The following is a 13,889-nucleotide window of genomic DNA, read 5'->3' as shown; positions in this document are numbered from 1 at the left end:
TGAAGGTTTACCTCGACCACAGTCTCTATATTGCTTTTGATAAACTCTATATGCTAACTAAGATCTATGCTCTCTAACTCACTGCTAATCTTTTCGCTAATGCTAGTGTCAATTTCCTAGCTTAGTTTTTTTTCTCTTTTTTTTTAGATACGTCGCTGCTAAGGTAAATTTCTCTTCTCCTCTTCGTCTTTGCTAATCGATCGCTATCGAGTCTACAACTATGCTAGTTTTCTCTGCTAATATTTCTCCTGCTCTCTTTGCTAATGTGCATTTCTGCTAATCTCCTCTTGCTAATCCCTTTCTGTCTATTTTTCATGCTAATGTGTATGTTTTCTTACTGACCTAACGACATTTCCGCTAATCTTGAAGCTATTCTCAGACTTTCATTTTATTTTTTTTCACCTCAGTTCTATTTTTTTAAATAACTTATGTTGCTAATTCCTCTTCATGCTAACCAATTGTGCTCTATTAACCTATTTATCCAAAGTCTTATTTGTAATCTCCCTGCTAATCTCTTTCTCTTTGCTAGCCTGGTTATCTTTGCTAACATGCATTACCGCTAATTACTCTTTTTGCGAATTGAACTTTTTTCTGCTTTCTGACTCTGTATTATTTTCCCCTCACTTTATTTTTTGTCTCTCTTTGCTAATCTCAGACTACTTTTAATATTTTTTCCTTTTTTTCCTCACAAACTTTCTGCTAGTCTACGGTACATCTATGACTGAATCTTTGCTAAAATCTCTTTCTGCTTATTTGCGGTTCTCATGACCTCTTTGCTAGTCTCTCTCACTGCTAATCGATTACCCTCTATTAATCTCTCCATGTATCCAAAGTTTTCTTCGCTAATCTTTGCTAATCTTTATACTAATCTCTCTCTCTCTCTCTGCTAACATGATTCCCCGCTAATCCCTCTTTGCGAATCTAACTTTTTTCTGCTTTCTGACACTGTATTATTTGTTTTTGGCTTATGTGTCTCTCTCTCTCTTTCTCTCTTTCTGCTTACTTTGTGTTTCTCGTGACCTTGATGCTAATCTCTTTTAATTTCCCATTGTCTTTCTTTCTCTTTTTTCCGCAAAAAAATTGCTAATCTCTCTCTCTCTCTGTTAATATCTTTCTTTTTTCGCTAATTGATTACTTTCTATTAATCTCTTTATGTATCCAATGGTTTTATTTGCTAATCTCCACCTTTCCTAGTTTTTCTCTCCTCGCTAACGTTTATTCCTGCTAATCTCTCTTCGCCAACCTGACTTCTTCTACCTCCTGTCTGTTACTCGTTTTTTTTTCTCCATCTCTAACTCATTCCTAATCTCACTCTATTTCTAATATTTATTTAATGTTCTGTGCTACAATCTTTGCTAATATCTTTCATCTCTTTTAATCCCTGTGCTAATATCCCTGCTAATCGCAACGTCTCTGCTTACTATTTCTGTGCTAATCTATTTTGGATCATTTGTCTTTCACTGCTAATCTCTCTTTTAATTTCCATCTGTCTCTCTCTTTTTATCTCTTACTCATTCTCTGATAAGTATACCTCACTGCTAATCTCTTTGCTATTTGCCAAAACGTTACTTACATCTCTCTCTCTCTCTCTCTCTCTCTCTCTCTCTCTCTCGGTTAGTTACTCTAACTACATTGATGAAAGAGTGAATGAGACAGAAGAGAAGCGAGGCATCAGACATCCGTCTGTTATGAAGCATTAGCATTAGTGTTATTAGCACGGTGAGCAATAAGAAAGACCGACCCTCGGGTCATCATGTGATGTATTAAATTAATCACTCTCCCGTCTTCCTTCTACTGCCGTGAACAAACAAATCTCATCGTCTGAGCGACATTTAATCTGCCGAAACGGCGGCAAACAGAGCGCGTACAGAGACGAAGCGCTAATGTGATTCTCTTAATTCAACCTCGAGTCGCTTGGGTGTGTTTGAATCTGTCACCAGTGAGCTGGTTTTAATCTTAATACCGCGCTCTTGTTCTGAAGAACAGCGTTTCAAGTTTAAATATGGACTTAATAGACAATCAGGTGCCTTTCATGATTTTAAATGATTCCATGAACAATTGAATTTTATACTTTCTACTTTTAATTTTTCACTATTAACATTTTGTTTTGAAAAATCAAAAAATCAACACAAATATTTTTTATCTAATATTTGTTTTTAAAGTTCCATGTTTTTTTTTTCTTTTTTCTTATCTTACAAAATAAACAAATTAATTATTATTATTCCTAGCATGCATGTGTTACCCGTATGGCTTTAAGCGCTAACTGCTAATTTTGAGGGAAAAACTCCCGGGAAAAACTCCCTGAGATGGTAATAGGAAGAAACCTTGAGAGGAACCAGACTCAACAGGGAACCCATCCTCATCTGGGTGATAACAGATAGCAGGGATTGATCTGCACTCATACTGTGTGTTAGGAGGCTGGAAGTTCAGTAGAACAGGAGATACAATTCCACAAGCGGTGATAATACTGTACTGTAGAGCAAGACAACACCAGGCCGTTTAATGATATCACTTCTCAGCGCTTAATAACACGTATGGTCACGTGGTCTGTACCATCCGCAGTAGGGAGGGGAGAGCAGCTGCCTGCAAAAACAAACATTTACCCCCAGACACAGAAGCACGTTCAGCAAGAACACACATCTGATAATATTATAGCAACTTAAACAACATGTTGTCTCTGCACTTATTGCTTTGTGAGCTATAAAGCTACACAAGACTGAATCTCGAATCCCACTCTAACCCATGATCAATGGCACTACTTAGGGTGTGGAACAAGGGGTTGTACACCCTACATAGTGCACTAGCTTTCCATTTAACGCTATTTGGGATTCGACCCAGAAGTTAATGGAGCTGATATTCTAAAGTGGAATAAATGTGACAAAAAATTGTTAAAAGCATATTGTCTTTTTTTTTTGGGGGGGGGGGGGGGGGGAAACCCAGACACACACAAAGATAAAAAACTTTCCATGACTTTTAGTTTTACAATCTGAATGAAACCCTGAGAACTAAAATAATAAATTTGATACTAAACGATTTAATGTATTATACTATTAATAATTCTCTTTATTTATTTTTTTAATAACATTGATAAAAGGGATTTTTTTAATGAACAAAACAAAACATGACCCAGCATGCATTTTATAAAACACGTAACGTATAATTACAAAATTATTAAACAAGTCGTCTTAGCTTTGCCATTCGCGTTAGCATTAGGTTAGCATTAGCATTGCTGCTAGTTCAGGAGACAGACGGAGTTAAACTCCGAACAGGACCATCAGAGTGTGAAACTCTCACTCAGCTGTAGATACGCTTCCCGCCAGACACACCACTTTTCTCCTCTCGGGGAGATTAGAGAAATATTTCAGGCTTTCTGCCTGACTACAGCCACGTGTGTGTGTGTGTGTGTGTGTGTGTGTGTGTGTGTGTGTGTGTGTGTGTGAGGATAGGGCACGTAAGCTTGAGCTTCACAAGTGCTCGTTAAATGAAAGTGGAAACTGCAAAGAGCGAATATGCCATCATATTGTGTGTGTGTGTGTGTGTGTGTGTGTGTGTGTGTGTGTGTGTGACAGCAGCAGAGCTATTATTGAACATTTAGAGAAACGAGTTATCCATCAGTGAGAGAGAGAGAGAGAGAATTGCAGTGTTTGGAATGACTAGAGATAAAAGCATGGGACACACACACACACACACACACGCACACACACACATAAACACATTGATCATGCCAAGAGCTGTCACAACATACACTTGTCATGAACACACACACACACACACATTGATCATGCCAAGAGCTGTCAGAACATACACTTGTCATGAACACACACACACACACACACACACACACATCATCTGTCTATTTTTTTTCCTACACTTTAATCTACACACAGTTTTCTTTCCCATTGACAACATAGTCTAAATGTGTGTGTGTGTGTGTGTGTGTGTGTGGGTAAGGTCGTAAGGGACAGAGCGTTTGATTTACAACCAGTCTCCTGCCTATCTTCATTCCTCCCTCTTTCCCTCTCTCCCTCTATCAGGATGAAGAGCTCAGGGTCGGCAGACGGATGGTGGAGGAGCGAGGGATGATGAGGTGCTGAATACGGGACAGAACAGACGAGGAGACCGCTCATCAATCACGCCTGGGCCCTGTGTGTGTGTGTGTGTGTGTGTGTGTGTGTGTGCAAGAGGAAGAAAAGAATGAAAGAGAGAGAAAGAGAAAAGAAAGAAAAGAGAGAGAGACAGTATAGTTGATGTTTAATGTAAAAAAAAAGCTAAGCATCTGTTAGGCATGCTGTCTAAGCGATAGCGAGCTAGCGTTAGCAGTGTTTAAAACGAAAATACTAAAATAACCTTAAAACTACATATATTCAAATTTTATCCAGCTAGCATATATTTAGCAATCAAAGCGTTAGCTTAAACAAGCTAATCAGACAAGATGTCCAGAGAGGATTTGTTTTACTTATATTAGCATTGTCTTTGATAATGCTAACTAGCGAGCTAACACAAGAGAATCAAACAGGATTCAGACAGGATTCTCAAAATGCTAACTTACTATCCAAACACACACACATATAAATAAATAAATAAATAAATAGAGAGAGTGTATAGTTGATGAAAGTAGATTTATAGATCATATATAATCATTTCACTGCTAATGCTAACTAGCTTACAGCTAACACAAGAGAACTGAACAGGATTCAGCCAGAATTTTTTACAATGCTCATAACTATCTATACACACTAAATAAAAAAATAAATAAATACAAATAAAAACACATTTAAATTCACACAGACCTTTTTTTTTCTTTTCTGTTTAACGCCAGCTAGAGATCCGAGGCTAGGACTTTCCATCGAAATGTTTCTTATCATAAACGCTGAGACTAGCCTTGCTAACATCACAACCTCTGAAGAATTTTGTCTGAGAAAATTTGATTAGGTAAAGTGACTAAAATTAAGATTTCTGTAGTTTTCCCGTATTTCCCACACTAAATGTGATTAAGTGATCCTCAGCGTTTAGGATCCCCGAGCTGATGCCTGGGTAATCCCGTATTCTTTACTTTCTTTTTTCTTGACACATTGAGGACAGAATATCTTTTAAGAGAGAGAGAGAGAGAGAGAGAGAGAGAGAAAGCAAGACAATCAAACAGCCTTTCTTTTCCTGCGGAGGCTCCGGGGAAATAACTCCTCGGAATGAGAACAGAGCGAAGAGACGAATCAAAAGACGAGAATCAAAAATGCGGAGGAATCAAATCTCCCCATCGGAGGAGTGACGGCAATTTAGAGGAGAAAGATGGGACACGAAAAAAGAAAGGACTTGACAGTAAAAGAAATAAAAAAGAGTCCACTAATGCTAGTTCATGTGTTAGCATGCTTACCATAGCGCTAGTTTGGTGTTTATTGTGTTTGTATAATGCTAGTTTGTAGCATGTTAGCATGTTTACTATAATGCTAGTGTTTGTTATGTTGTTTACAATTATGCTAGCTTGTATATTAGCATGTTTACTGTAGCACGAGTTTATTTGCGAGCGTGTTTACTATAACACTAGTTAGCATGTTTTCTGTAGTTTCAGTTTGTTTGTTATTGTATTTATTACTATGCTAGCTAGTTCATTGGTGTTTACTATAATGTTAGTGTGTGTTATCAACTTTACTATTCAAATTGAAATTAAAATTTTATTTGTCACATACATACGCAATAATAGTATAGTAAAAAATTATAATGTACAAATGTACAAATGTTAGTTATTATAACATTTGTTTGTTAGCAGGCATAATGGCATAGTGGTTGCTAGTCAGACCTCGCCTGTCGAGGGTTCAATTCCCGCCTCAAGTCTGTGTAAGTGGAGTTTTCATGTTCTTGGTGGGTTTCCTTCAGATACTGCTCTCTTCCCAAAATCCAAAAACATGCAAGTTACCCCTGTATGTACCCCTGTAAGTGACATTTTCAGGGTGTACCATGATTTTTGGGGGCTCATCCGGGATGGTAAAGCTCACGATGTTTTTTGTTTGTGGACATCGGCATTGTTGTTCTCAGCACGCTTGGCAAAGTGATTTTATTTGTAATGGACGTTGGCTATTGCTTAAGGCGAATTAGTTCTGTATATTGGTTTTGAATCAGGTATGGCGTCATTCAATTTGGACTCGTTTATTCAGACCCCAACCCTTGGTGCACAAGCAAAATCTTAAAAGAGAAATCCGGCAAGTTATTTATGATCGGTTGGTTGAGTTGGGGATTTTTGCTGTGGAGAGTGTGACTCCAGAGGAACTGAATCCTCTCGGTATGACTGAATGGACCAGGCAGAATAGTGATGTAGCTGAGGGTGAGACGGAGGTTGAACCCAAGGTTGTGTTACCGCCCTTTGATCCCATATCACCTACCTCGACTGGTTCAATGGGAGATGGCAGACTTAAGTTACGTCGAGCCAAATTACAGTATGAGGCTCAGGAAAAAGCACGTGCCCACCAAGCTGAGTTTGAAGTTGCGATTTAGGATTCGACAACTGGAGGTAGAGGCTGATAAGCAGGTCAAGCTGCAACAGCTAGACATAGAGGCTGCTAAAGCCGCACACCTGTTTTTTTCTGGGAATTCAACTAGCCAAAGTCTTACAAATTTATGTGTGCGATCCATATACCCCTAGACCACCAAGGGTCGTAACATTTTTGGATCCTATCCCTATCCCTGGGATAGGATCCAGTTCTTGCGTGACCCTGTACTAGATAAGCTATATAGACAAAGAAAATGAAAGTAGGAGTGTCTGACCATCCAGTGGTCTGTCCTTACCCTTTATACCACTTACTGGACCACTTGTACTCCATTCCAAATAGGCCCAGCTCCAATGGCTCCACCATATAAAAGGCACCAACACAGGGATCACTCTTTGGTACTTGGGACACCCATTCAAGTTTATGTTGAGATGGTCCACATGGAGTGTGTGGATGCACACACACACACACACACACACACACAGCATAATAGTCTCACAGGATTGAGGAGAGCCCTTAAACGCAGACTCGTAAGGAAAGAAGTGGGACAAGGGAGAGCTTAGCTTCATTGAATGTTCACACACACACACACACACACACACACACACACACACACTTCCATAAATTGTCTTACACTCCTCTTCACATAAACTGTCACTAGGAAATCCAATCTACTATATGGCGATGCAATCTACTTCACCTCATCTGCCTCATTGCCTCCCTCTCTCTCTCTCTCTCTCTCTCTCTCTCCCTCTCTCTCTCTCTCTCTCACTCACACACACTATATTGCTCCCTAAAAGGTAATATACCCCTCCCCTTTTTCCATAAGGTGGTCATAAACTCACGCAGGTCCAGTCAGCTTCACTAATACTCATTATATTCTCTTTGCATTTCTCATGATCCAACACATACACACACTTGCACTTTGACACACCACACAGCACTTTAACAAGCTACTATATAAAAATATCCATATTCGCTTTTCTGTTCTGTAAAGATATTTACACACACACACACACACGTTTCTTTAATATTTCTTATTATTATTATCATTTATTTATTTTTTACCTGACATCTATCTATCTATCTATCTATCTATCTATCTATCTATCTATTCCCTTTTTGCACTTTTTTATTTACATATTCTGGCTTTCTTTTCCTTTTTTTAATTTTATTGTTTTTACTTTTTTCTATTTTCAAAGTTTTTGCAACTTTCTGTTGTAATGATTACATTTTTATGTACTTTTTAAATTCTTTTTTTTCTGTCCATTTTTCAGTTTTTGGTCACCTCTTTTTTATCATTTCATTCTTTTTTTCTGTTATTACTACCATTTTCCAGGATTTGCAAATTTCTGTTTATTTGTTTATTTAATTATTTATTTATTATTATTTCTTCCTCCCTTTTCTTTTTTTTTTTGGTCTTTTCTTTTAAATGTTCAATAGCAACTTTTTGTTTTATTTATTTAATTCTTTATGTAGTTATTTTTTAAACAGATTTTTCATTTTGGTCTTTCTTTCTTTCTTTTTCTTTTTTTTATTATATACATTTTTCTATTTTAATTGATTACTTATATTTTTTGCATTTTTTCCTCATTCTTTCTTCCTCTTGTCATGACTTTCTGCCTCTTTTCTTATTTATTTGCTTGTAACGTTCTTTCTTCCATTGTTTCTCTCCCTCTCTCTTTAAGCCTTTCTCTTTCCGTCTCTCCTGTTTGTCCTCTCTCTCTCTCTCTGTGTGATTAGGTGAGTCCAGCACTTTGTCCTGAGGACGTGAGGATGGACAGCAGCTGTAGCAGGTGGGTTTCCCGCTGTGTGAGAGGTGCAATGCGCTGACATTTACAGCTCGTCTAACAGTAACAGCGGTGTTTACTGAATAATCAAATATTTATGCAGTATTTATAAAGGAATAAAGGCTGGCTGTTAATCGCGGGAATCAGGGCTGGGTGCAGTCTCCATGCAGTCGTTCATTGACTTTCTCTACGTCCTTGTATTCTAATGAATTTCTTTTAAAAAAAAAAACTGCTTAAAAGAAAGTGCGAAGGTTTGCAGATTTTTTGCACAAGCAACAGGATGACATCATCCCAAAGTGCCAGCCAATCACAGACTGACCCTCTTCGACGACCTCTCGCTCTAAAGCATGAATAATTCCTTTTGGTTCGGTTTGATTGACCTCCATTTCTTCCTGCTGGTTGTGTTTAATGACGTGTGCCATGGTCACGCGGTCGGCGTCCACGCCACAGCTCGTTCTCGTCTCCTTCGCTCTCTCTGATTGGCCCTGATGAGCGAGCGTCTGAATGAGATCAAAGTGAAAACACGCCTGCTGCTTCTGTGGGATTTTATCGCAGAGGATGTGATAATAATCACACTCTTCCCCAGTCAGGGGCGTGTGAACTGGAGCAATATGCAGCGCATGAATCACTGAGCGCAGTGTGACCGAGGCGTGTTCGTGTTTGTTACAAATCACGCGGGCGAGTGCAGTTAGCGCATTACTGACACTGAGACAGTGTGTCTTCTCTTTAAGGCGTCTTCTGTTTTGTCTTTTGTCATTATCGTTTCTGTCTAATACATAAATATTAAACATTAAAACATAAATATATATATATGTATTTTTGACTTAAATTTTTTTTTTTTAAATATAATTTTTTGGTTTTAATTTTGATAGTAAAACTTCATACAGTACTTACAATAATACTAATAATAATAATAATAATTATTATTATTATTAAGTAGTAGTATTTTTTTATTTTATCCCTATTTTTTATTATTGAATTTTGCCTTTACTTATTATTATTATTATTATTATTATTAAGCAGTAGTATTTCAATTTCTTTTATTTTTTTCACTCTTTAATAATTATAATAATTCTTATTATTATTACTACTATAAATATATATTGTCTTTCTTTTATATTCCTTTATTATTCTTAATTTTTGTCTTTAAATTGTCTTCATTAATATCACTATATCTTTCTTTCTTTCTTTCTTTAATCATTTCTATTTTTATTTTTTATTTTCCTAATTTGTTTTGTTAATTGTATAATTATTATTATTATTATTAGTAGTAGTAGTAGTATTATACTTTTTTGGTCTATAATTGCAGATCTTTTATAGTTGCAAATCAGTATTCTCCATGACGCTTGATACACATCATGCTATTTATTTATAATAGTCTATTCTTAAAATATTTATTTAATTGTTTGTTTGTTGGTTATTTAACATATTTAAACTATAAACACGTTAAAATAGTGTGCTTTCATTCATAAATACAAGTATTAAAAGGAAAGAAAGTTTATAACTTTACACTATTTACACCTTAACAGCAATATTTTCAAGGCAGCGAAGAAAGTTTAATCAGTCTAGTGCGCAGAAATGTTCTGACCTGTGAAATGTTTTCGTCTCCACAGCGGGTCTGAATCCTAATTGTAATTGTTGCCGAAGCCAAAACGAAGACGATCCTGGGGCTCGGAGAAAAGTGGAGATTTCCATTAAACCCCGGGCGACCGTGCCGCGTCTCCGCTCTGTCTCCATGGTAATGTTTTACTGACAGTCAAATCACAGTGCAACGTTCCGTGATGGACGTCTACTACTTCGAGGATACAATCAGAGAAGCTCAGCGTATATAATCAAGGACAATTTTTTCCCTCTTCAGCTCGACTGGGATCAAAGAGGAAAAACACAAATGTCCTATAATAACAGTAATACAGCGCAGTTTCATCTTTGTAAAGGCAAATGCCCCTTTTTATAAAAAACAAAAACATACAGCTTTTTTAATTTGTGCAAACTCGAAGAGGCAAAAGATTTACTTTTGGAGGTTTTTAAGGGGTGAGGAAAAAGATATTGGATTCAACAGTTAATGCAGAATAAAGTTTGAGGAAGTAAGTAGGACATTACAATTAAGGTCAGTCAGAGTTAGGGTTAGGCTTAATGAGGATGAGTCTCAAGCCGTGTAGAGGTAATGATTATTGAGTTCGTAATTAAGGTTAGGAAGGTCAAGGGTTAATGATATTGAAGGCAGTGTTAAGGAAGGTGGCACATGATAGGTGTAATGTGATGAGGTCAGGGTTCTTTAGGTTGATGTAAGCGTTACTAATGTTGGGGTTCATGTTAATGAATGTTGGCGTCAATAAGAGAGATGTTAAGAACAATGAGGGAGAGGTTCGGTGAAGCGTTAGGGATCAGGGAAAGTAAGTACTGTATAGTTCAGGGTCAAGATAAAGAATAGGAGTTAGAAATGGTTCGGGTTAATAAGGTTAGGGTTGGGGTAAATGAGGATAAAGTTAGGGATTAATAATGTAGGTGACATTAAGAAACTGTTTATATTGGGGTAAATACATGGTGAGTGAGGTTAAAGTAAGAGATTAATTAGGTTGAGATTAGTGGTTAATGAGATTAAGGTTAGGGGCCAATGAAGCTGAGGTCGGGGCCAAAGTGAGGTTGAGGTTAGGGGTGATGGTGGGGGTTAATGGGGTTGAATGTTAGATTAATGATGCTGTGATGAGGGGTTAATGAAGCTAAAGTTGGGGAAATTGAGGTTGAGTTTAGGGGTTAATAAGGTTGATGTTAGAAATGAATGGGGTTGAGGTTATGGGTTAAAATAGCTGATGCTATGACGGATTAAGATTGAGTTTAGGGGTTAATGAGGTTAATGTTAGGGGTTAATGAGGTTAATGTTAGGGGTTAATGAGGTTGAAGTTAGGGGTTAATGAGGTTAATGTTACGCGTTAATGAGGTAGAGGTTAGGGGTTAATGAGGTTGAGGTTGGGGTTACTAAAGCTGATACTGGGGTGATTGGTCTTGAGGTTAGGGTTAATGTGGTTGAGATTAATGGTGGTTGAGATTAGGGGTTAATAAAGTTGGGGATAGAAATAAATGGGGTTAAATTTAGGGGTTAATAAAGCTGACACTGGTTGGTGTTGAGGTTAGGGGTTAATGAGGCTGAGGTTAGGGTAAATTACTGTAATATGAGGTTAGGATTATTAAATTAAGGTTGTGTGTATGTGTTCATATAGGTGTGTTCTTGTGTATGTGTGTGTGTGTGTGTGTTACTGGTAATATTTTATCTGCCTGGAACTTCTGCTGCTTTCATGATTTTTTGGGGATGAAAAACAGGACACAAACACACACTCAACTCAAGGGATTCACATTTATTAACGAAACATGTCATTCTTCGCCTTTTTTTTCCAGCTCTTAATACCTGGGAAAGAGAACTGTGTGTGTGTGTGTGTGTGTGTATGTGAATCCATAAGGATATCACTTTTACATCACTACATGATGTTGACATTTCACAAGTAAATTCAAATCTCCATCTCTTTTTATCTTTCTCTCTGTACACTTCTCTCCTTCTTCCTCGCAGGATAATAACGCCGGCGGATCGCAGCACCGAGAGCGAGATGAAAGGGTCGAGATCAAACGGGAGGCGAAACCGAATGAGAAAGGAAGGACGAGGAAGAAACTGTAATCTTCCTCCTTTCTCACACAACTTCTGTTCGGGTTTGGTAAAACTAACAAGATGAAGTGGAGACGCCCGACGTGTCCTGGTTAATCTGCTCCACCGGGGGAGCTGATTAAAGTCGCGGGTTTGTCCGAACAAGCCGCGGTACAAGCGCGTCTGTGGCACCTGCGGGTTCTCCTCCTGATGTGGTAGAGAATTCCCGGGCTCGTCCAGGATCAAACTGCATTTCCGACCAGAAACTCGATCACTGTCAGCGCGAGTGATAGATGTAACGAAAGCTTCATCCAGATGGAATTCAATTTACACAGTGTTCTGCGGTCATTTCTTATAGTCCAGGTGCTACCCTGTCATTTATTTCTGTCCAGATCGGCCATGTCGGTGCTTTTCCCCGTCCTCCTGTGAGGAGTTTACCGAATTACGGGACGTGTTTCACTAAACTCTGCGCTTGTCTAATCGTTTTAGCCCGGATACACACAGCTGTGGTTTAGTGCGTTGGAAAGAAAAACATTTGTCTGCTTCTATTTGCGGTTTTCGGTTTCATAGCTGGTGTTTTTGCTCCCTTCCCCCATGTTACACACTTCCTGAGTCATGAAACCAAAAACCCCATGCATCTCATACACTTTGTCATTATTGATAATTGTATTTCCTGGAACAGCAGTCGGTTGGTTGGTTGGAATATAACACAATGTCTCTTCTCTATTCCTCTTGAACGCCACGATGTAATCACGTGATCGCGTGATGCAAATCTCCCTGCTATTAAACTCCACATGCTCCACACTGCTGTTCACACACAATGAGTTCCTTCACAGCTCTCTTCATATCACGACATTAATATACGTTATTTATATATGTACCAATGTGTGTCACCGTAGTGTTATAAATATTAAATTGCATTGTTACATTATAACAACCTACGGAGAAACTAATCCAATCTGAACAGAGCTAACGAGGGAGAATCGAACATATATCATACAGTATTATACATAATTACTGTTATTATATAGAATATGACAACAAACAATAGAGTCTAATTCATAAGCAATTAGTGCTTTTTTTGTTGTTAGGAACTGTCTGGGGAAAAAATAACTTTAAACTGCCGCTCACTTCAATGATTAGACGCTTTTGATTTCGATTCTTTTGTTATTTCTTTTTGCTTTTTACTTTTATTTATACTAATATTATTATACATTTATATATGTAGATTATTTTACATCTAGCACATGATGGAATGAATGTGGTCAGTGTACATAAAATTAGTTTAATTATAAATTTTTAATTACTTTAGCTTTGCAATCAGTTTTAAATACAATGCAAAATTTTAAAATAATAATAATAAAAAAAATCCTTTAAAAGGGATTTAATTTCTACTCAGTTTTAAACACATTTAAAAATTAATTACATTTTTATAATGTTCAGTTCTAATTACAATTCTGTACTTGATTTCACAATAAATTAAAATAAAACAAAAAAATGAACCCCTTACCCTAACCCCTAAACCTAACCCTGCTCTCAGTTCTTAAACACACACAATAAAACCGAGGCATGCATTTCAGTGGTTAGATTTATTTTTTTTCTTTTTACATTTATTTATTTTAACTTTTATTTATACTTTTAATACATGTAGACAGATTTGTATATGTACACACACACTGTATAAACACTGTAATTAATGTATAGTACATGAAAGGATGAACCTTTTCAATCAATTTCAAATGTAATGCAGATAAAAATAATAATAATAAAAAATACCTACACCTGCAAACAATTTCTCAGCTGCTGATTTGTTGAAATGTTCGTTTCTTTCTTTCTGTCTTTCTTGTTTTCTTATTTAAAACTCACTTTAAATATTTTGTATTTTTAAACTAATGTATATGAATTTTATCTTTAGAAAGCTCAATTCCATTTACGATTTTATATAAAAAAAAATTGTAATTACATTTTAAATTTGAATCTTAAAAA

General features: G+C 37.0%; 1 protein-coding gene across 2 annotated transcripts in view; it reads right to left on the bottom strand.

Annotated features, from left to right (window-relative positions):
* LOC128508647 (zeta-sarcoglycan) overlaps positions 1 to 13,889 on the bottom strand; it is a 146,892-nt gene that overhangs the window by 108,053 nt on the left and 24,950 nt on the right. The gene's annotated exons all lie outside the window — the stretch shown is intronic.

Source organism: Clarias gariepinus, chromosome 20, assembly GCF_024256425.1.
Source record: "Clarias gariepinus isolate MV-2021 ecotype Netherlands chromosome 20, CGAR_prim_01v2, whole genome shotgun sequence".
In the NCBI taxonomy this organism is placed as follows: Eukaryota; Metazoa; Chordata; class Actinopteri; order Siluriformes; family Clariidae; genus Clarias; species Clarias gariepinus.
Note: the sequence above shows the minus strand (reverse complement) of the source record. Positions and strands in the feature narration are given on the sequence as shown.